The sequence below is a fragment of the Salmo trutta genome, unplaced genomic scaffold (genome assembly GCF_901001165.1).
Source record: "Salmo trutta unplaced genomic scaffold, fSalTru1.1, whole genome shotgun sequence".
In the NCBI taxonomy this organism is placed as follows: Eukaryota; Metazoa; Chordata; class Actinopteri; order Salmoniformes; family Salmonidae; genus Salmo; species Salmo trutta.
In genome coordinates, this window is record NW_021823488.1 from 308,940 (window position 1) to 330,962 (window position 22,023).

The 22,023-nt window shown below is 41.9% G+C and overlaps 2 long non-coding RNA genes across 2 annotated transcripts; one reads left to right on the forward strand and one right to left on the reverse strand.

The window, feature by feature from the left end:
- Positions 1-7,030: 7,030 nt before the first annotated feature.
- On the reverse strand, positions 7,031-7,294 carry LOC115191158 (uncharacterized). The gene is made up of 2 exons (XR_003877551.1): positions 7,217-7,294; positions 7,031-7,117 (listed from the first exon to the last, which is right to left on the reverse strand). It is a non-coding gene; the product is annotated as an uncharacterized LOC115191158 (long non-coding RNA).
- A 10,853-nt stretch (positions 7,295-18,147) lies between these two features.
- LOC115191152 (uncharacterized) lies at positions 18,148-18,410 on the forward strand. The gene is made up of 2 exons (XR_003877547.1): positions 18,148-18,224; positions 18,317-18,410. It is a non-coding gene; the product is annotated as an uncharacterized LOC115191152 (long non-coding RNA).
- The last annotated feature ends 3,613 nt before the right edge of the window (positions 18,411-22,023 follow it).

Below are 22,023 nucleotides of genomic sequence, written 5' to 3' on the forward strand. Positions count from 1 at the left end.
GTGTTTTTTACATTGGATTAAAGTAGAGACTCAGAGATAGAAAATGTCACCTTTTTTTAACCAGGTAGGCCAGTTGAGAACAAGTTCTCATTTATAACTGTGACCTGGCCAAGATAAAGCAAAGCAGTGTGAAACAAACAATACCACAGAGTTACACATGGAGTAAACAGACATACAGTCAATAACACAATAGAAAAGTCTATATACAGTGTGTGCAAATGGCTTGAGGAGGTAAGGCAACAAATATGCCATGGTAGCGAAGTAATTACAATTTAGCAAATTAACACTGGAGTGATAGATGTGCAGATGATGATGTGCAAGTAGAAATACTGGTGTGCAAAAGATCAAAAAAGTAAATAAAAACAATATGGGGATGAGGTAGGTTGATTGGATGGGCTATTTACAGATGGGCTGTGTACAGCTGCAGCGATCGGTAAGCTGCCCAGATAGGTGATGCTTAAAGGTAATGAGGTAGATATAAGTCTCCAACTTCAGCGATTTTTGCAATTCGTTCCAGTCATTGGAAGCAGAGAACTGGAAGGAAAGGCGGCCAAAGAGGTGTTGGCTTTGGGGATGACCAGAGATATATACCTGCTGGAGCGCGTGCTACTGTTTGGTGTTGTTATGCTGACCAGTGAGCTGAGATAAGGCGGAGCTTTACCTAGCAAAGACTTATAGATGACCTGGAGCCAGTGGGTCTGGCGACGAATATGTAGCGAGGGCCAGCCAACGAGAGCATACAGGTCACAGTGGTGGGTGGTATATGGGGCTTGATGCCGACTATGCTAAAGCTATTTAGAGTTGTTAAACGGGTGTGAGGAGTGTGTTGATATAACGGTAATATTGTCAAATTTCTGCTTGTAAGAACGATCAGAATTGGTTAAAACAATATGCATTCCATTATATTAGGCAATAATTAAGAGTAGGCAAAGTGGTCGTGTCATGTGAAAATTCTATCAAATGTGTTACATTGCAACGAGTACAGTCAGGGTGCCGTGGAGCCCCTGCAGTACCTCCACAGACCCCGGATTGAGAACCCCTGATTTAGCAGATGCTCTTATCCAGAGAGATTTAAAGTAAGTGCATTCATCTAAAGATATCTAGGTGAGACAATCACATATCACAGTCAAATATACAGAATACGAACATTCCATTCCTGCTAAACAATGGATATATTGCACATCTAAAAATTATGAATTAAAAATCTGAGAACGGTAATATTGAAGGTACCCATAAGCAGCCATTTATGATTAAAAAAACAAATGGCATTTTTGAAAAAAACTCTTAATAATTCTTAAAGAAAATTGTCATCTCACCTCTTGGCTTTGTTGTCATGTTCCCCAGAGAGACTCATTTTAGAGGCAGGTCCCTCCTCTCTCTCCCCAGAGAGACTCATTTTAGAGCACTGACCCCTAAACAGAGATCCAGCATGTTGGTTGTGGTTAACACAGTGACAACTAAACAGAGATCCAGCATGTTGGTTGTGGTTAACACAGTGACAACTAAACAGAGATCCAGCATGTTGGTTGTGGTTAACACAGTGACAACTAAACAGAGATCCAGCATGTTGGTTGTGGTTAACACAGTGACAACTAAACAGAGATCCAGCATGTTGGTTGTGGTCAACACAGTGACAACTAAACAGAGATCCAGCATGTTGGTTGTGGTTAACACAGTAACAACTAAACAGAGATCCAGCATGTTGGTTGTGGTTAACACAGTGACAACTAAACAGAGATCCAGCATGTTGGTTGTGGTTAACACAGTGACAACTAAACAGAGATCCAGCATGTTGGTTGTGGTTAACACAGTGACAACTAAACAGAGATCCAGCATGTTGGTTGTGGTTAACACAGTAACAACTAAACAGAGATCCAGCATGTTGGTTGTGGTTAACACAGTGACAACTAAACAGAGATCCAGCATGTTGGTTGTGGTTAACACAGTGACAACTAAACAGAGATCCAGCATGTTGGTTGTGGTTAACACAGTGACAACTAAACAGAGATCCAGCATGTTGGTTGTGGTTAACACAGTGACAACTAAACAGAGATCCAGCATGTTGGTTGTGGTTAACACAGTAACAACTAAACAGAGATCCAGCATGTTGGTTGTGGTTAACACAGTGACAACTAAACAGAGATCCAACATGTTGGTTGTGGTTAACACAGTGACAACTAAACAGAGATCCAGCATGTTGGTTGTGGTTAACACAGTGACAACTAAACAGAGATCCAGCATGTTGGTTGTGGTTAACACAGTGACAACTAAACAGAGATCCAGCATGTTGGTTGTGGTTAACACAGTGACAACTAAACAGAGATCCAACATGTTGGTTGTGGTCAACACAGTAATTCTTGAATGTCAATTGTTATCATTTAATAATTATCTCTTATAAAACATTTACTTAACAGACATATCGAAACAGTCAGGTGATTTAATGCAATCACATGAATATGTAGTTGTAAAATTTCATCTCCATGGTAACTGTCAATAATAATAAGTCACTGTTTGTTAAGGTAGTTATAGACAGAACAACAACAATAATAATAATAATAATAATAATAATAAGTCTCTGTTTGTTAAGGTAGTTATAGACAGTACAGCAACAATAATAATAATAATAATAATAATAAGTCTCTGTTTGTTAAGGTAGTTATAGACAGAACAACAACAATAACAATAACAATAATAATAATAATAATAATAATAATAAGTCACTGTTTGTTAAGGTAGTTATAGACAGTACAGCAACACAAGGCCATGTCTCACACGTATTTGTATTCACTAACAGTAGACTATTTATTGTCTTTCAATCTGTTCTTTTCTAAACGTATCTGAGAATGTAGACAGAAGGGCTAAAACGGACATGATTGATCCGAGGGGGAAATCATTATATTATGTAAAGTAGGCTAGGTTATAATGTATATTGGCGTTTTGTTAGTGATATGCAGATCAAGGTCTATACCTCGGCTATAGCCTACATATCATAGATGACCAGCCTAAACCTGTTCAGATCAACATAATGTTATAGTCCTACCAGTAGCAGGACAGAGAATGTACTGTATATAACCTACATATCATAGATGACCAGCCTAAACCTGTTCAGATCAACATAATGTTATAGTCCTACCAGTAGCAGGACAGAGAATGTACTGTATATAACCTACATATCATAGAGGACCAGCCTAAACCTGTTCAGATCAACATAATGTTATAGTCCTACCAGTAGCAGGACAGAGAATGTACTGTATATAACCTACATATCATAGATTACCAGTCTAAACCTGTTCAGATCAGTTCACATAATGTTATAGTCCTACCAGTAGCAGGACAGAGAATGTACTGTATATAACCTACATATCATAGATGGCCAGCCTAAACCTGTTCAGATTGACATAATGTTATAGTCCTACCAGTAGCAGGACAGAGAATGTACTGTATATAACCTACATATCATAGATGACCAGTCTAAACCTGTTCAGATCAACATAATGTTATAGTCCTACCAGTAGCAGGACAGAGAATGTACTGTATATAACGTACATATCATAGATGACCAGCCTAAACCTGTTCAGATCAAAATAATGTTATAGTCCTACCAGTAGCAGGACAGAGAATGTACTGTATATAACCTACATATCATAGATGACCAGTCTAAACCTGTTCAGATCAACATAATGTTATAGTCCTACCAGTAGCAGGACAGAGAATGTAGTCTAGGCCTGATATGTTTTTCTACATTTTCAACAGAGACCATCAGGTTGGTCGACATGATAAGCTGTGATGTATTTGTTTTTAGGTGAGGGAGCGCAAAAAAATATGTAAATGACGTCATCATGTCCTCAGTCAAAGTTTGTACCGACAGATGTAGCCTATTGAATAGCCAGCCGATCATTACAACCTACAAACAAACCTATCTCCAACCCTGTTCCTGGAGCACTACCCTCCGGTAGGGTCTCACTCCAACCCTGTTCCTGGAGCACTACCCTCCGGTAGTGTTACACTCCAACCCTGTTCCTGGAGCCCTACCCTCCGGTAGGGTTTCACTCCAACCCTGTTCCTGGAGCGCTACCCTCCAGTAGGGTTTCACTCCAACTCTGTTCCTGGAGCGCTACCCTCCGGTAGGGTTTCACTACAACCCTGTTCCTGGAGCGCTACCCTCCGGTAGGGGTTCACTCCAACCCTGTTCCTGGAGCGCTACCCTCCGGTAGGGTTACACTCCAACCCTGTTCCTGGAGCGCTACCCTCCGGTAGGGTCTCACTCCAACCCTGTTCCTGGAGCGCTACCCTCCGGTAGGGTTACACTACAACCCTGTTCCTGGAGCGTTACCCTCCGGTAGGGTCTCACTCCAACCCTGTTCCTGGAGCGCTACCCTCGGTAGGGTTACACTCCAACCCTGTTCCTGGAGCGCTACCCTCCGGTAGGGTCTCACTCCAACCCTGTTCCTGGAGCGCTACCCTCCGGTAGGGTTACACGCCAACCCTGTTCCTGGAGCGCTACCCTCCGGTAGGGTTACACTCCAACCCTGTTCCTGGAGCACTACCCTCCGGTAGGGTCTCACTCCAACCCTGTTCCTGGAGCGCTGCCCTCCGGTAGGGTTTCACTCCAACCCTGTTCCTGGAGCGCTACCCTCCGGTAGGGTTTCACTACAATCCTGTTCCTGGAGCACTACCCTCCGGTAGGGTTACACTCCAACCCTGTTCCTGGAGCGCTACCCTCCGGTAGGGTCTCACTCCAACCCTGTTCCTGGAGCGCTACCCTTCGGTAGAGCTTCACTCCAACCCTGTTCCTGGAGCGCTACCCTCCGGTAGGGTCTCACTCCAACCCCAGTTGTAACTAACCTGATTTATCTTATAAACCAACTAATTATCTTAATCAGGTGACTAGTTTTGAATAGGAATGAAAACCTACAGGATGGTATCTCTCCAGGAACAGGATCGGAGAGCCCTGTTTTAGAAGATGCATAAAATCCATCCTCCAATTTTTTCTGACTATTCAGCTTCAGCTAACCGTGCTAAAATCTTATTAGAAATCAGTTTTTTTTGTAACAGTAACGTTACCATTTACCTGGTAATTAAACATAATTTTTAGAATTGATCAGAATAATGTTTATTGTATTCTCAAATTGAAAGTGCTCCCTGGCGCTCCTCAGCACTACACCCATGGTGATAAGAGATCATAAATCAAACCTACTCTGGCTATTAAATATCTGACTACAACCTAACTTTATAATAGTGTGTAAGTAGCTTCTAGACTTACCAGTCTGCTCGTCTTTCCTTCAAATCAATACTTTTACCCGACTTCTAATGTTGTCGAGAAATATGCTCCACAGTTTCAACATCCCTTTTGTACGTCAGCCCACAAACTTCCTTTCAACCTCATGAGGAAATGACATAACAGAATTCCTAAACCCAGAGACCAACATCCCGAGTCTACCGGGACCGCTGGGGAAACAGACTGTAGGAAGTACACCCATGCTGTGATTTGGGGTTTGAGAAGTCAGAAGTGAAAAATTCCTCCTTAGTTGTACATTTTCTCTCAATCTAAAGGTAAAACCCAGATTCCAGCCAATGTCTTAAGTATTTGAACATGTTATTACTCCAACTTCGTGAAAGAGACAAACTGACACGTTATTATTTTAGTCAAAAACGACTTTATATCGAAGGAGTGTCTTTGGTTTGACGGCCTGCACATGCGCAGTTCTACATACTTTTGTATATCTTGTGTGTGTGTATATATATATATAAATACACACACACACACGCACACGCACACGCACACGCACACGCACACACACACACTAGATATGCAAAAGTATGTAGACACCCCTTCAAATTAGTGGATTCGACTATTTCAGCCACATCCGTTGCTGACAAGTGTATAAAATCGAGCACACAGCCATGCAATCTCCATAGACAAACATTAGCAGTAGAATGGCCTTACTGAAAAGCTCAGTGACTTTCAACGTGGCACCGTCATAGGATGCCACCTTTCCACAAAGTCAGTTCATCACATTTCTGTCCTGCTAGAGATTCCCTGGTCAACTGTAAATGCAGTTATTGTGAAGTGGAAACATCTTGGAGAAACAACGGCTCAAGCGTGAAGTGGTAGGCCACACAAGCTCACAGAACGGGGCAGCCAAGTGCTGAAGCGCATTTTCTGGAGTAATGAATCACGCTTCACCATCTGGCAGTCCGACTGTCACGTCTGGGATTGGCGGATGCCAGGAGAACACTACCTGCCCCAACGTATACTGCCAACTGTAAAGTTTGGTGGAGGAGGAATAATGGTCTGGGGCTGTTTTTCCATGGTTCGGGCTTGTCTCCTTAGTTCCAGTGAAGGGAAATCGTAACGCTACAACATACAATTACATTCTAGATGATTCTGTGCTGGCAACTGTGGCAACATTTTGGGGAAGGCCCATTCCTATTTCTGATTGACAATGTCCCTGTGCACAAAGCGAGGTCCATAGAGAAATTGTTTGTCGAGATTGGTGTGGAAGAAATTGACTGTCCTTCACAGAGCCCTGACCTCAACCCCGTTGAACACCTTTGGGATGAATTGGAACGTCAACTGCGAGCCAGGCCTAATCCCCCAACATCAGTGCCCGACCTCCCTAATGCTCTTGTGGCTGAATGGAAGCAAGTCCCCGCAGCAATGTTCCAACATCTAGTGGAAAGCCTTCCCAGAAGAGTGGCGGCTGTTATAGTAGCAAAGGGGGGACCAACTCCATATTAATGCCCTTGATTTTGGAATGAGATGGTCGGTGAGCAGGTGTTCACATACATTTGGTCATGTAGTGTATATTTGATGCTGTTTGTAAAAATCATGCCACCATTTTAGTTATAGTTATAACATACTGTAGTCTAAAACCATTTTAGTTACAGTATAACATACTGTAGTCTAAAACCTTTAACTGGTACATTTGGGAACATGACATAATGTCATATTTTCCAAATGGTTTCGTTATCAGAAATGACCAACTTCATGACATGACACTTACTTGGGTGACTTCCTCATGTCTCCTTTTCGTTAAATTCGTAATCTATGCTGGAGATCCCCCTTAACAAAGCCTTGCCTTAGTCTATCCAGTGGACAAGCCTTCTGCCATGCCTGGATATTTTCAGAAAAAAGTACCAACACTTCAAAATTAAATATCACTTGGGATAATCTTCCAAAGACATTGACTTTTATTCAAATAACAGATTGTACCTGTCCAGCTCCAGGTTCCCCAGAAGGACCAGACACCACCATCTCCTCAGACCAGGCTGAAGGACCAGACACCACCATCTCCTCAGACCAGGCTGAAGGACCAGACACCACCATCTCCTCAGACCAGGCTGAAGGACCAGACACCACCATCTCCTCAGACCAGGCTGAAGGACCAGACACCACCATCTCCTCAGACCAGGCTGAAGGACCAGACACCCCCATCTCCTCAGACCAGGCTGAAGGACCAGACACCACCATCTCCTCAGACCAGGCTGAAGGACCAGACACCCCCATCTCCTCAGACCAGGCTGAAGGACCAGACACCACCATCTCCTCAGACCAGGCTGAAGGACCAGACACCACCATCTCCTCAGACCAGGCTGAAGGACCACACACCCCCATCTCCTCAGACCAGGCTGAAGGACCACACACCACCATCTCCTCAGACCAGGCTGAAGGACCACACACCACCATCTCCTCAGACCAGGTATATCAGGCTGAAGGACGAGAACAGTCACAATGCATTTCCAATTACTCATTTTGAGCATCTGTAAATACTAAATTAATACCTTTTCTGCATTTGACATAATACCACTTACGATCGAGTAATCAAATGGAGTGTCTGTGGCAAAATATCATGTGTACTGGAAAGAAAACACATAATGAATAAAACACAATGTTAATTATTCATTATAAATGTATGTTAGTGAAACATATTGTAAAGGGTGCGTGTTGGTGGCAGGGAAGTCAGGCGCAGGAGAACGAACTTGGTATAAACGGAATCATTTAATAAGTGCTCACAAATTCTGAAAACCAACATATACAAAATAAAGGAAGTTGGTACAAAACCCGTCGCACACCAGAGCATAAATGCACCATTACATACAACAAACAATCACCGACAAGGACATGAGGGGAAGCAGAGGGTTAAATACACAACATGTAATTGATGGGATTGGAACCAGGTGTGATGGAAGACAAGACAAAACCAATGGAAAATGAAAAGTGGATCAGTGATGGCTAGAAGGGTGGTGACGTCGACCGCCGAACACCGCCCGAACAAGGAGAGGGACCGACTTCGGCGGAAGTCGTGACAATAATGAATAAACAATGTTAATTACTCATTATAAATGTAGGTTAGTAAAACATAATGTTAATTACTCATTATAAATGTAGGTTAGTAAAACATAATGTTAATTACTCATTATAAATGTATGTTAATAAAACAATGTTAATTACTCATTATAAATGTAGGTTAGTAAAACATAATGTTAATTACTCATAAATGTAGGTTAGTAAAACATAATGTTAATTACTCATTATAAATTTAGGTTAGTAAAACATAATGTTAATTACTCATTATAAATGTAGGTTAGTAAAACATAATGTTAATTACTAATTATAAATGTAGCTTAGTAAAACATAATGTTAATTACTCATTATAAATGTATGTTAATAAAACAATGTTAATTACTCATTATAAATGTAGGTTAGTAAAAAATGATGATACTAGAACAGTGAAATCTGACCATGAGCATGAAGACACCACAATCACTGCTTTATGGTTCCAGGAAGTCCCTGTTTCAAGAGTTAACAGTTGCAGTTACAAAATATGCAACAAAATATTTGAAATCAAATAATAACATTGAATGCAAAAAACACTCAATGCTAAATATTACCTTTAATAAAGTTCAGGTCAGTTGTTTCAGTCCATGTCCCAGTGACAAGCTGTTTCGCCAGTTCACTGAGAAACCAAGAGACCAAAAGTCATGTTATTAAATATAATCATATAAAAACTGTAGCCTCTATGAAGAACACAATGTCCAACACAGATGGGGGCATGGTGGCAGGTAGCCTAGTGTTTAGAGTGTTGGGCCAGTAACCGAAAGGTTGCTAAATTGAATCCCCAAGCAGACAAGGTAAAAATCTGTTGTTATGCCCCTGAACAAGGCAGTTAACCCACTGTTCCTAGGCCGTCATTGTAAATAAGAATTTGTTCTTAACTGACTTGCCTTGTTAAATAAAGGTACAATTATTATTTTTTACATCAACAGAGCATGTGATTCTGCAGAGAGTAGACATCATCTGTAACAAACATGCAGAGAACACTATAAACAAGTTTAATGTCACATGACCAGAAACAATAAATAGATTAGATCCTGCAACCATGGAGAGGTAAATACTAGTCTATTTATGGGAAAAATGCCCTGATTAACTCCTTAGTCTTATCTCAGTTTATGCCCCTGCTACTCCTGATGATTTGTTTTTCAAATCCAATGAGCAAAAAAATATTTTCTTTATCTGGGATGCTAAACCAGACAAAATAAAGCGTGACTATCTATATAATGAATATGATTTGGGTGGGTTGAGATTATTAAATATAAAAGCACTAAACCTCTCTCTAAAAGCTTCACTTATTCAACAGTTTTACTTGAACCCTAAATGGTTCTCCAGTAGATTACTAAGAAAAGCTCATCCAATGTTTAAAAATGGCCTTTTTGCCTTTGTGCAGATTGCCATGTCTCATTTTCAAGTAATTGAGAATTATACTTTTTTCAAAGTATCTCTTTTTCAAACAAGCATTACAGAGCTGGCTACAATTTCAATTTCATCCCCCCTGAAAAGATAAAACAAATATTACACCACTCAAATGTGCTGGTTGATAAAATACCTGTATTTATTGGAAAGATGTTTGAAAAGGGTATTCTGTTTTTAAATTATATTGTAAATTGGAATGGTAGAGTTATGTCCTTCATAGAGATATCAGAATTGTTTGGGAAGGTCTGTTCAATCCAAGATTACAACCAATTGATTACAGCATTACCCCAAAAATGGAGGAGGCAGGTGGCAGCGGGAGGATGTAGGGAACTGGTCTGTCTGACCAATATAAAGGATCAAAACTGGCGGAGGAATAAAAATGGCATAAATAGGAAAGTATACCAGTTTCATTTGAGGAGCAGGATGTTGACAGCTGTGCCATACAGATTGCAAAATAGTTGGGAAGAGATTTTTGATCTACCGATTCCATGGTACAAGGTGTATGAGTTGATATATAAAACGACGCAAGATTCAAGACTTCGTGGTTTGAGCTGAAATTATTATTTAGAATTCTTGCTACCAACAAAATGTTGAATATTTGGGGCATATCATCAAATCAATCATCAAAGCTCTGCAGATTTTGTTGTGAGACTACATATTCAATAGACCATTTATTTTGGTATTGCCCTCACGTAGCCTGTTTCTGGTCTCAGGTTCAGGAATGGCTGAAAATGCATAGCATTGATCTAAAATTGACCCTAGAAATAGTACTGTTAGGAGATCTGGAGAGACCGGGTCAGTCAATTACTAATACTCCTCGTAAAAGTATTTATCTTCAATACGCATTCTGTAGATTATATTCCATAGAAATGGTATGTTTGTAACGGCTGTCTGAAGTAGTAGACCAAGGTGCAGCGTGGAATTTGTTCATCTTTTATTTTAGATGAAAAAGGCACTTCACAAAGAAAAACAGACGACAGCCAAACAGTCCTGTCAGATATCCTAACACACTAAACAGAAAACATCTACCCACAAAACCCAAAGGAAACACATGCTGCCTAAGTATGACTCCCAATCAGCAACAACGATGTACAGCTGTTCCTGATTGGGAGCCATACCCTGCCGAAACAAAGCAATCCCCAACATAGAAATACAGACATAGAATGCCCACCCAAATCACACCCTGACCAAACCTAAATAGAGACATAAAAAGGCTCTCTCAGGTCAGGGCGTGACAATGTTAAACATCACAACATCATTGAAAGATATATGTTGCGTAGAAATCGGAAGAGGCTGGCCTGCAGAGATAGGTGGGATGCGCTGAGGGAAGCTGGGACAAGTGGGAGTGGAGTTGCAGGGTACGGGATAGAATGACGGTTAAAGATAAAAGTATAAAAAATAAAGTCAAAATAAACATAACAAAAAGCCAGTTTGAATGACACTGAGGGGCAGTGTTGTTACAGCTAATGTTGGTTTGTCTGAGGCTGATGCAGGTGTTTGTACACATGTATATACACACACTCTCATTCAAATGCACACATGTGCACATACACAGACACACACACACACATGTAAATAGTGCCATACATGCACAACATATTCAGTTTGCCTTGCTGTTATGATTTTTGTTGTCCTGGATGTCTTTTGTTTTTTGGATGGTTGTTTTCTGTTTTCCTTTGTCTTTCTCTTTTTTCTCTTTTGTTCATTTTGTTGGTTGTTGGTGAATGAGGGGGTGGAGATCTTGGGGTGGGGAATGGAATATATATGGAATATATATATATAGTATTTTCTTTTTCTTTGGGGGGGCTGTGGGTGGGTCTTGGATGGTTGAGGGGCAGCTCTTGGGGAACTGTGGGGGGGATCTTGGAGGGCTGGTGGCCTGGCGGTTGGGAGCTTGGGCCAGTTGCTAATGGATCGCTGGTTCGGGTCCCCGTTTTTGACCCTGTGGGAGATCTGTCAACGTGCCCTTGAGCAGGGCGTTGACCCTGGTTGCCTCTGTGTGTCGCTCTGGATGGGAGTCTGTTAGATGACCAATATGATGTAGTTGTTGAGCGGCTTCACTGCAAGTATATTGTGTTAAAAAAAACTCAATATACTTATGAATATAAAAAAGGTTTAAAAGAATACTGGATCCAATGCAATTCAGGCCTGCTTCTCCACAAAGTCTTCAGACTTTGTTCCTCTGCTGTGTTGATCCTGAAAATCCCACACAGCTGATCTCCACTTCTCCCTGAGCTTTGAAGGCAGCTTGGAGACAATGGTTCTGAGAAGGTCTGGATTATCTCCTCCATGTGCTTAATGTCCTGCACTGGTTAGAGCATTGGGCCAGTAACCGAAAGGTTGGTGGATTGAATCCCCGAGCTGACAAGGTAAACATCTGTCATTCTGCCCCTGAACAAGGCAGTTAACCCACTGTTCCAAGGCCGTCATTGTAAATAAGAATTTGGTCTTTTAACTGACTTGCCTAGTTCACTGACTTGTCTAGTTTAAATAAAGGTTCAATTAAAAAAAATGCTTAGACCTGTCAATTTGATTGATCTGAGTTAACTTATAGCTAGATACCTCAAGATGACAAATGTATAGCTAGCAACTTCTAGATGACCAACTACCTAGAGGGTTAATGGGTTTTGAAAAATGGTTGTTCATAGCTAAATCCTTCCAGTCATGTAATAGAAGCGAACTGGTGCCTTCCTTGAATAGTGAATTTCTGACCCCTACGAATGTTGTGCTTCTTGTCGAGATCATTGGTGCCTTCATAGTACTTTGCCTGGTTGGAAAGATCAAATAACATCTCCTCGAGAGATGCCATTTAAGTGCAAGCTAACGTTACATACAAAATGAAAGCTACAAAAACAATTAGCTAGCTAGCTAATGTTGGCTAAACATAACTGTCTGGCTAGCTGACTAGGCAGGCTGATGTAAGCCTTCTAAAATATTATTAAATAGGAATAAATAATTTAAGCTGTTTTTGGATTTAGATTGCTAGCTAACGTTACTTACATTGAGTTGATTAGATTCAAATCTGGCTGTTTTCCTGCCTTTTGTTATAACTAGCAAAGTGCAAAGAAGTCTTCATTCAGGTTGGGCGTGAGTTTCTGCTTGAATTTGGTTAAAAGGACAGTGAATTTGTTCAAACTTTGAGAACTTGCTACCAAGCTCGTGTGTATCAGACACACATCGTGTTTTCTCTTAGAGACTATTCTGAACTGAAGACATGTGTTACCACACTGCTTAAGCCTATTGGTGATAGTCATATACTCTGTGTAATTCTGTAATGTATAATGTATTTAATGTACAGTACACTGTAATTGTTTGAGTGTCAATTCTTTCATCCAATTAAGTTAAATAGATCAATTGCATTCCTCATTTTACAGAGTAATTATTTGATTGACCAAATGCTCATAATTTAGAAGGTCTATTGGTAGTTGTTATTTACACTATACAGTACACATACTGTAGCATATTCTTGGATGCCACCTTGACATCTCTGATCTGCTTGCCTCAGTTAATTAATGCTAGAACATTGGTTGCCAGGATTAGCTCTTTGTATCTAGTCTCTTAATAATTGCATAATGGTGCAAGTCATAAATGTTCATTATATTCATACTTAGTCGGTGATGCAATGATTCGCTATCTTGCTAGATTCACCAGAGGGCCTGTTGCATTTATTTTTACAGAAAACCACGGCAATATAGGTCTCTCTCAGGAAAAAAGGTGCTCTCTAGAACCTAAAAGGATTCTTCCGCTGTCCCCATAGAAGAACCCTTTTTGATTCCAGGTAGAACCCCTTTTCGGGGCCTCGGAGATCTTTTTTGTGTTCCATTCCACAGATGGTTCTACATGGAACCCAAAAAGGTTGTTACTCGAACAAAAATGGGTTCTTTAAAGGGTTCTCCTATGGGGACTGCCGTATAACCCTTTGGAACCGCTTTTTCCTAAGAGTGTACTCAGCAAGTTTAACTTCTTCAATTTACACCATTTCATTCTCTACTCCAACATCTGCCTGGTATTCAAAATAAAATGCAATATAGCAGCACCACCTTTGAAGGTTTTCGTCAACCTCTGCTCAGACTTAAATAGCAGTGTCCCAAAAACCTCCTCCAGGGGTGAATGTAGCATCATCAAATGGTCCACCACCATCTACCAAACTGCCTTCTCATACAAAGCAATAAAGACATGGAATGGCCTCACCTGTACATGGATCAAGTCAAATCAGACGTGCGCACACTGATTTTGATCTAATAGGCAACAGTGACATTTTTTATGTAACAGAATACACACTAAAAACACATTACATTTCAATCGGTGCAATAATTTAGCTTGGATTACTTTGATTAGATTGGGTTTGTGTCTTTTACAAGTCAAATGTACACTAGCCTACTCCCCAATCGACACAGTAAATAATATTGCCTACGTGCTTTCGACAATACGTTATCAACTCGTGATCAACGAAAAATTATTATTTTCAAAATTAACCTAATTTGACTTATAAACATAGTAGGCCTAAATATTTCCTAACGATATCACAACTTAAATATAGCCTACTTACTCCTCAATACTGACAGTTGTGGCTGCTTTGTGTGATGTATTGTTGTCTCTACCTTCTTGACCTTTGTGCTGTTGATTGTGCCCAATAATGTTTGTACCATGTTTTGTGCTGCTAACATGTTGTGTTGCTACCATGCTGTTGTTATGTTGTGTTGTCATGTGTTGCTGCCTTGCTATGTTATTGTCTTAGGTCTCTCATTATGTAGTGTTGTGTTGTCTCTCTTGTTGTGAAGTGTGTTTTGTCCTATATTTATATTGTATTTATTGAATTTTTTAAATCCCAGGCCCCTGTCCCCACAGGAGCCTTTTGCCTTTTGGTAGGCCGTCATTGTAAATAACACTTTGTTCTTAACTGACTTGCCTAAAATAAAGGTTAAATAATAAATAATAAAAATGTAAATTGGATCAAGGACATCTTGGTAGTTATTTTCATCATCTGGGGCAGACACTTGAAAATCGCTTCTGTCGCTTGTAAAAAAAATGTAATGAATGTCTATCACCGCCAAGCTCTTAAATACCGTGCCAGTCTCTCACTCTATGAACGGTCACCGCTATCCGGATTCCTTGGGACGTGCTTACCCTAAACCCTAAACTAACACTAAACTCAACCAATTTACATTTATACTTGATAGAGGTAGGAACAGCCCAAGGATCCCGAATAGCACCTGTGAACTCTGAAACTCTTATTGCTTGTCTGATGTGGAACTGGTAACACAGTCTGTGATTGGCTAACAACATTTAGATCTGTGTATAGCGAGATAAGATAACATGATACCATGCCATGAGGTGTTGAGGGAAAGACATGTTACCTATAGATTGGACATCATCTTTTCTAGGCCATTAGCGATAACAGGAAATATACAAGCCGTAGGCCGAAAAATGGTACGTTTCTAACATTTATGTTTGAGATTTAATTTATATAAATATAAACTATGCACAATATGAGTTTCATTAACACGCGACGCAGGCGTCCCGCAGACGTTAGTAAGGCGTTGGTGTCATGTCAGGTGGTACGGTTGCCTAGGCTTATATATGTCTCTTATCACCCCCCATTAGTAAGGCGTTGGTGTCATGTCAGGTGGTACGGTTGCCTAGGCTTATATATGTCTCTTATCACCCCCCATACAGGAACGCCGCGAATTCCGGGCTCCAGTTGCACACTATTGTATTCCAACGGCTCGGGTTATCGCACCACACCCACCTAGCTACTAGTCTTCCCTGTGGCTCAGTTGGTAGAGCATGGTGTTTGCAACGCCAGCTTGGTGTTTGCAACGCCAGGGTTGTGGGTTCCATTCCCACGGGCAGCCAGTACGGGGGAGGGGAAACAATAAAAATGCATGAAATGAAATGTATGCAAATGACTAGAATGTAAATGATGGACACCTCGCTACTGTTGGAACTTCTTCTCTTTTTAATGAATTCTTCTTAGTAATTCACACTGAGAAATTATCTGGATAAGAGCGTCTGCCAAATGACTAGAATGTAAATGATGGACACCTCGCTACTGTTGGAACTTCTTCTTCTCTTTTTAATGAATTCTTCTTAGTAATTCACACTGAGAAATTATCCGGCCCTAAATATGCTGGATGTTTGTTTCGTTTTAGTCGTCTAGCAGACGCTCTTATCCAGAGTGACGTACAGTAGTGAATGCATACATTTCATTTCATGCATTTTTTATTTATTTCCCGTACTGGCCACCCATGGGAATGGAACCCACAACCCTGGCGTTGCAAACACCATGCTCTACCAACTGAGCCACAGGGAAGGCCAGTATGTATAACACACCATGCTGGTGTTGTAAACACCATGCTCTACCAACTGAGCCACAGGGAAGGCCAGTATGTATAACACACCATGCTGGTGTTGTAAACACCATGCTCTACCAACTGAGCCACGGGGGAGGCCAGTATGTATAACACACCATGCTGGTGTTGTAAACACCATGCTCTACCAACTGAGCCACAGGGAAGGCCAGTATGTATAACACACCATGCTGGTGTTGTAAACACCATGCTCTACCAACTGAGCCACGGGGGAGGCCAGTATGTATAACACACCATGCTGGCGTTGTACACACCATGCTCTACCAACTGAGCCACAGGGAAGGCCAGTATGTATAACACACCATGCTGGCGTTGTAAACACCATGCTCTACCAACTGAGCCACGGGGAAGCCGATGTGTTTGTTAAGTTTTTTTACTTTAGTGAGCGAGTGCGTGCCGTGGGAAAATGTGACACAACTATAATTTGATCAGGAATTGAAATGTTAATTAGACCTTGAGGTAGAGGAAATGTGAATACTGCCTATGTAAGAGAGCTTTTGGGGAAAGAAATTGCATGGCGACAGTCTGGGGTTGAGAGGAAAGTAGGTGTTGCTGTAACAGGAAATAAGCAGCATCCTATTTGTCAGCAGTTAGGGGAATACTGAGGAAATGTGTTTTGTATACTTTGAAAAACAGTGAATGTTGGAAAAGGAACAGTATTTTCTACCCAGAGAACTAGTATCTGCACACTTAAAATACATCAAATAGAATATAAAAAGCCAAACAATGAGCCATCTGGAACTCTGTACTGTTGGGGCCTTTGTAGAGATTGTTTGCTTACAGTCCTACTGTGCTCTGATACTAAGATAAACATCTGCCAGGATGGGAGGGGTTCTCTTTCCTTTTCATTCTCACTCTAGGATAGGGGTTCTCATTCTCTTTGACTGACTGACTGACTGACTGACTGACTGACTGACTGACTGACTGACTGACTGACTGACTGACTGACTGACTGACTGACTGACTGACTGACTGACTCACTCACTCACTCACTCACTCACTCACTCACTCACTCACTCACTCACTCACTCACTCACTCACTCACTCACTATCTCACTCACTATCTCACTCACTATCTCACTCACTATAACATGTATTTGTATGTTTTATTTAACCTTTGTTTAACTAGGCAAGTCAGTTAAGAACAAATTCTAATTTGCAATGACAACCTACACCAGCCAAACTCGGACGACATGACTGTGACGCCGCAGTAAATGTCCATTACCAGAAAGATAAGGATCTTCTTTCAATAATTACAATATATTATGTTTGTTTTGGAATAACTTCTGAAATAAATCTTTGTTGAACCAAATATTTAGGTGCTACTGACATGGTGGAACAGAAAGTCAAGTGTTATTGACAATTTATCAAACTCGAATGGATTTGAAATACATAAAAGAGTAAAATATATTTGTAACTGTTTTCTAGGTAACAGAAATTGTCTTTAATTTGGTAAGGTTCAGTACACATTTGGCGTTTTAGACATTTGGACTTCTGAAGAATACAAAAATATGTTTTCATGAGTTCAGTCATGTTCCGTAGATTGAGACTTGAGAGAAAGAGATGGGGAGCAATTGCTCCAAAGGGAGGAGAGAGGAGAGGGACATTACCGCTTTCTCCAAAAAGATAAGTTTGTCTTTGGGAAGAAAAAAGGAGTACACTGAAGGGAGGATAGCAGAGGGCAACAGTGGAGAAACGCTCTTTCAACAAAGGTGAGACCAATTTCCCTGAAATGGTTCAAGTCAGTTTTGCCTTGTGTTGTAGTACCAGGTTGAGGGCATAGAGGCCAGTGTTACCTCTATCTCTCTCTGTCTCTCCTAGTCTTCCTGGCCTACAATCCCCAGTCCCCCCAGTCTCCCCAGCCTACAATCCCCAGTCTCCCCAGTCTACAATCCCCAGTCTCCCCAGCCTACAATCCCCAGTCCCCGCAGCCTACAATCCCCAGTCCCCCCAGTCTACAATCCCCAGTCTCCCCAGCCTACAATCCCCAGTCCCCGCAGCCTATAATCCCCAGTCCCCCCGGCCTATAATCCCCAGTCCCCCCGGCCTACAATCCCCAGTGCCTCCCAGGTTGCACAATGCAGTGCCACGCTAAAAGGGTAAGTTGTCAAACGTTTTACTTTGTGCACGTGTGATGTGGTGTGGGTGTAAATTAATAGTTTTTTTGGTTAAACCATCTCTTTTTCCACAGTGAGTTGCGTGGTGGTCTGTCTCCAGTATCCAGAGAGACCCAGAGCGCATCAAGGAACACACACTACCACCACAATATGAAGATAAAGACAAAACAAAGAAGACAAAATACATAATGAATGATAAATACATATACTTAATGCATTATTATGATGCATGACATAGGAGCTAATAGGTTATTTTGCATTGCGTATTATGCAGATGAATGCACATATAATGCATTATGAAGAGGGTATTCATAGGAGGTGTTACCATAGGAGGTGTTACCATAGGAGGTGTTACCATAGCCATAGGAGGTGTTACCATAGGAGGTGTTACCATAGGAGGTGTTACTATAGGAGGTGTTACCATAGGAGGTGTTACCATAGGAGGTGTTACCATAGGAGGTGTTACCATAGTGGGTGTTACCATAGGAGATGTTACCATAGCCATAGGAGGTGTTACCATAGCCATAGGAGGTGTTACCATAGGAGGTGTTACCATAGGAGGTGTTACCATAGGAGATGTTACCATAGCCATAGGAGGTGTTACCATAGGAGGTGTTACCATAGGAGGTGTTACCATAGGAGATGTTACCATAGGAGGTGTTACCATAGGAGGTGTTACCATAGGAGGTGTTACCATAGGAGGTGTTACCATAGGAGATGTTACCATAGGAGGTGTTACCATAGGAGGTGTTACCATAGGAGGTGTTACCATAGGTGGTGTTACCATAGGTGTTACCATAGGAGGTGTTACCATAGGAGATGTTACCATAGGAGGTGTTGCCATAGGAGGTGTTACCATAGGTGGTGTTACCATAGGAGGTGTTACCATAGGAGGTGTTACCATAGCCATAGGAGGTGTTACCATAGGAGGTGTTACCATAGGAGGTGTTACCATAGGAGATGTTACCATAGGAGGTGTTACCATAGGAGGTGTTACCATAGGAGGTGTTACCATAGCCATAGGAGGTGTTACCATAGGAGGTGTTACCGTAGGAGGTGTTACTGTAGGAGGTGTTACCGTAGGAGGTGTTACCATAGGAGGTGTTACCATAGGAGGTGTTACCATAGCCATAGGAGGTGTTACCATAGGAGGTGTTACCATTGGAGGTGTTACCATTGGAGGTGTTACCATTGGAGGTGTTACCATAGGAGGTGTTACCATAGGAGGTGTTACCATAGGAGGTGTTACCATAGGAGGTGTTACCATAGCCATAGGAGGTGTTACCATAGGAGGTGTTACCGTAGGAGGTGTTACCGTAGGAGGTGTTACCGTAGGAGGTGTTACCGTAGGAGGTGTTACCATAGGAGGTGTTACCATAGGAGGTGTTACCATAGGAGGTGTTACTATAGGAGGTGTTACAATAGGAGGTGTTACCATACGCATACGACACAATTAATCTTCTCCTTTCCCCCTTCTGATAACCAAGTAGCGAATCGCATCTCTGCATGTCTGGCAGACATATCAGTGTGGATGACGGATCACCACCTCAAGCTGAACCTCAGCAATACGGAGCTGCTCTTCCTCCCGGGGAAGGACTGCCCGTTCTATGATCTCGCCATCACGGTGGACAACTCCATTGTGTCCTCCTCCCAGAGTGCTAAGAGCCTTGGCGTGACCCTGGACAACACCCTGTCGTTCTCCGCTAACATCAAGGCGGTGACCCGATCCTATAGGTTCATGCTCTACAACATTCGCAGAGTACGACCCTGCCTTACACAGGAAGCGGCGCAGGTCCTAATCCAGGCACTTGTCATCTCCCGTCTGGGTTACTGCAACTCGCTGTTGGCTGGGCTCCCTGCCTGTGTCATTAAACCCCTACAACTCATCCAGAACGCCGCAGCCCGTCTGGTGTTCAACCTTCCCAAGTTCTCTCACGTCACCCCGCTCCTCTGCACACTCCACTGGCTTCCAGTTGAAGCTCACATCTGCTACAAGACCATGGTGCTTGCCTACGGAGCTGTGAGGGGAACGGCACCTCCGTACCTTCAGGCTCTGATCAGTCCCTACACCCAAACAAGGGCACTGCGTTCATCCACCTCTGGCCTGCTGGCCCCCCTACCTCTGCGGAAGCACAGTTCCCGCTCAGCCCAGTCAAAACTGTTCGCTGCTCTGGCACCCCAATGGAGGAACAAGCTCCCTCACGACGCCAGGACAGCGGAGTCAATCACCACCTTCCGGAGACACCTGAAACCCCACCTCTTTAAGGAATACCTGGGATAGGATAAAGTAATCCTTCTAACCCCCCCCCAAAAAAAAGTGATGACGCTGTTCTCAGAGTGACATACAAAGGAATCAAAAGAAAAGGCAGCGCCAGCCATGACTTTGGCATTGGAAGCAATGACAAGTCCTGGTGTATACAGCACAAAATGCATTTTCATCATAATGGCCCTGTTATTAAATTCCCCCCCTTTAGGGACCCCTCCAAGCACAGAATAGGAGTGTATCTGGACTGGCCCGCCAGCACCCTGTCCTTCTACACGGTCTTCTCTGACACATTGACCCACATGTACACATTCCACACCACATTCACTGAGCCCCTCTATCCAGCTTTTGGACTAGCTGGCTGTTACCCTTTGCTCAGTGTCTTTGTGCCAGGTAGAGTAGCCTTCTCCTGGAGGAACACCTGGGTCTCCATGACAACAGTCACACACACACACCCTTCGGTTCCAACACGACCGTGTGACTTGATGGCTTTGACAGTGGTCATGACTTCAGATATGGACATTAATAAATCAGTTGTTGTGAGGAGATGACTTTATTATATTCCCGTGACTGTACATCCATGTTCTGTTATGTTAGTGCAGTTCTGTAAAATGCCTTTGAGTTTGAATAGGATGCATATTATTGTTAAGTGTGATCAAATCATTTGTAAATATTTGTTTGTTAAACATGTGTTGCATCATACAGTAAACACAACACACACGTCTCTGTCTGTGTACAGTAGGCCAGAGTTTCTCAAGAAAAATAAAGCTTTGGTTTAGACACTCATTTAATTTTAGTATTGACTGATATTGGTCAATGTTGGTGGTGAATATTGAAGTGAATTTGGTGGATTGCCAGATAAAGGTATAAACACACAATCTTCTAGACCAGATAGAGGTATAAACACACAACCTTCTAGACCAGATAGAGGTATAAACACACAACCTTCTAGACCAGATAAAGGTATAAACACACAACCTTCTAGACCAGATAGAGGCACAAACACACAACCTTCTAGACCAGATAGAGGTATAAACACACAACCTTCTAGACCAGATAGAGGTATAAACACACAACCTTCTAGACCAGATAAAGGTATAAACACACAACCTTCTAGACCAGATAGAGGTATAAACACACAACCTTCTAGACCAGATAGAGGTATAAACACACAACCTTCTAGACCAGATAGAGGTATAAACACACAACCTTCTAGACCAGATAAAGGTATAAACACACAACCTTCTAGACCAGATAAAGGTATAAACACACAACCGTCTAGACCAGATAGAGGTATAAACACACAACCTTCTAGACCAGATAGAGGTATAAACACACAACCTTCTAGACCAGATAAAGGTATAAACACACAACCTTCTAGACCAGATAAAGGTATAAACACACAACCTTCTAGACCAGATAGAGGTATAAACACACAACCTTCTAGACCAGATAGAGGTATAAACACACAACCTTCTAGACCAGATAGAGGTATAAACACACAACCTTCTCGACCAG